The sequence below is a fragment of the Triticum dicoccoides genome, chromosome 3A (assembly GCF_002162155.2).
Source record: "Triticum dicoccoides isolate Atlit2015 ecotype Zavitan chromosome 3A, WEW_v2.0, whole genome shotgun sequence".
NCBI lineage: Eukaryota > Viridiplantae > Streptophyta > Magnoliopsida > Poales > Poaceae > Triticum > Triticum dicoccoides.
In genome coordinates this window covers 536,019,569-536,022,854 of record NC_041384.1, presented here as the reverse complement: position 1 = coordinate 536,022,854, position 3,286 = coordinate 536,019,569, and positions in this window count along the sequence as shown.

Sequence of the window (3,286 nt, the reverse complement as noted above, 5' to 3'; positions counted from 1 at the left end):
CCGTAGGCAGGCAAGTCTGGGGAGCCCCGTTCCTAGGACGCTGACATCGGTCCATGGATCAACTCGTAGAAAGTGCTTTCCGGACTAGGATGCAGTTGTTTTCGCTCATCCCTGCACTGCAATCAGGAAGTAAAACGTATGAATCAACTTCTTTTAGATTGCGTTGGTCATTCTACCTACTTACTACCAATGTAGGAATACCTGGAACACTGGTGGTTAGAGGACGGTAGCTAGGAATAGCCATCTCATTTTGTGCAGTTGTACTAAAACTAAGGTGCGTACTTTTGATTGCGCAGATAGAAATGATATGGAGACAGACATCTCTGTTTGCGCAAATACGAAATACAGTTATTTAAATAGTGACATATATTTGTAGTGGCGTATGATTAACATCGGCATCTATTGTGTGATAACTGGCACTAGACTGACAGCATGAAAGTGCCCTTAAGTAAGTAGCATCACATCACATCAAAACTGCCACTAGATTAACATGCAGAACAATAGCATTAGTATTACTATCATGAGAGTAGCACATGGTCAGTAAATGTGTAATCAAATTTGTGCAGTTCCACTGGGATGAAGCAATGTTAGCGGTGTGAGATTTAAGTGTAACTGCAAAAACACAATTCATGGGAATAAAGCAAGAAAGAAGCACTTCATAAAATGGTGGTGGCATTGCTTCAATTTATCGACGGCACTAGACCATTACTTATAGTGACATTAGGTGGCATTGCTTAATGCTTCATGTGATTTTACATTAATGGTAGCGATATGGGCGTATGGACAGCAGGGGCATAAAGTGGTGAGGTAGATGTGGTTGCCGAGAGCGGCAAACACTCAGGCAACATGTCTGCATTTGTCCCATTTTTTGTCTCCTCGGCGACATTTCCTATGTGAGCACATGAAATCTAGATCTGCTCATTCTCAGTCGCGTTGTCGCCCAACACCCCTCACTTTCTTTCCTTTTTCAACCAAGAGACAGGTCCACTTCCCCCCACCCTTTGCCATCCACCATGCTTTCTTCGCCTTTTCAACCAATAGACCGTTTGGGTAGCCAACATCTACTACTTTCCCCCGTTTCCTCTTAGAACGAAGTCCTAGATTCATGCTACAGCTTTCCCACTTTCTTCCCTATTTGAACCAAATCTTAGATTTGACTGTCTGAACTACCTTTACCTCTAATAATAGTAAAAGTCTAGGTGGCTTTGGAACATCCGACAGAAGTAGAAAAAGATCCACACGCAACCACGTGGGGAGCTGGGGCAGTAGAGCATGGAAGGTTTCGAAGGAATATATACTTGAGGGTCGTCGGCATGTGGAAAAGACGGCATCGGGAGGCCGCATCTTGGCCACAATACCGCAGGCAGGAAGAAGGGGATCAGAGGCCCTCCCGGGCCGGCGCTCTCTTAGAGAGAATGGCACGGCCACCGATCGGGACGCGTGGGCAGCTGTTGGTCTCTTCCCTCGCCGGCAACGATAGTGTAAACGATGCACCTACACCCTTGCCCCGGTCGAGGTGGTCTGGCCGGATCTGTGACCAGCCGTGAGCAGAGACAGAGTATGGCCACCTATGTTTTGCTTAGATCTGGAGAGCGTAAGAGAGTGAAAGAGAGGAACCCTAGTAGAGCAAGCGCTAAAGCTCCTGTTTATACATATAGTAGAGTGATTTTGTTGTACCACCTTCAAAAAAATGCGCTCCTACGTGTACCTGCGAGTGGGTGTGAGAGCACTAGTGCATGCGTGCACCGCTTCTCTCCGTGAGAGTATAATATACTATGCCCAAAGAACGCTCGCCACAAGAGTAATAGTATAAGTGCGTGACGTGTGTGCTAAAATAAAAGGTGCGTGACATCTTTTGTTTTTAGAAGTTCTAAGGGTAGGGTGTGAAGAGCACATATGTGTGTGACGTCTACTTGCAGATAGCCGGTGGGTGCGAGAGGACCCGGGAGAGTCGTGACTCGTGAGGGTGCATGTGTGCGTGAGAGAGAGAGAGAGGGGGGGCACGTATCAATGCAATGCCTGTGTCCGTAAATCATTATCCGACAAATGTTGCCACGAGCCGTTTCCTGACGAAAGCCATAAGAACCTTTAGATCGGCATCCGATAGTGTCAGTTTTTCCTTGTCATTTAACAGAGCAGCCACTCCACCTACACACAAATCTTCCACGTGAGTGTTAGCAACTACTGTATGCTTCTCCCTCCATTCCAAAATGCAGTGCATATAGCTTTATTGAAAATTTGAACCTCGCAAACTTTTACCGAGTTTTCGTGTACCAAAATGCACATATAGAATACCCCATATATATCATTTCATTCATCTTCGAGAGGTAACTATAAAGATGTGGGAGGAGTCTACAAAGAAATACCGCCGTATCACCTACAGCAATTTCAACCATCCTTTGGTGTGGAGGAATATCATAGGAACTCTATACGATATGATTTTTGTAGGATTTTTCCCTTTAGAGCCAATTGGTTCATAGGAATAGATTCATATACTCCACATTTCAAAGGAAATAAACATGATATCATTTTTATAGCATTAGAGCCACTTGGTTCATATCAATGGATTCCTATACTCCCATAATTTCAAAGGAAAATAAACATTAGCGTATATTCAATAGAAAAGTTCCTATGATGTGAACCAAATGACATGTCTTTTCTAATCTCTCCTCGTAGGAATTGAGATACATGTCATCTCTAGATTCAATAGAAAAGTTCCAATGATGTGAACCAAATGACATCTCTTTTCCAATCCCTACTCATGGGAATTGAGATACATGTCATCTCTTTCCCTACAACTTCCATGCATACATCTTCTATTCCTAAATAGCTAGTACAACCCACTAGTAGTTTTTTTCCTGGACATGCAACTATGACACAAGAACACGTCATGCATGCAAGTCATAAATCACATTGTTTTTCTACTCTATGCATGCAAGCACCACATCATCAATTCGTGCATGTTACTCATAAGTTATTTCTTGCATTAAATTTTGCATTGACAATGTATGTACTGGTCACGTGCACACATATGTAGTTCACATTCACATTTTTGTTAGAAATGCCATTCTTTTAACCGCAATTCATTTTTTATCTCTGTACTCCCTCCGTCTAGGTGTGTAAGTCATTTTTCGAAAACCAAATAATCACAAACACTTTGGCACGGTACATTAACTCCCTCCTTGTTTCTTGTTTCGTGACATATCAACCAATAAGAGATGTGGGTCGTGCATGCTTTCCCAAAACACAAGCACTTCTCCTTTGTTCTAGAATCTTCTGTATCATA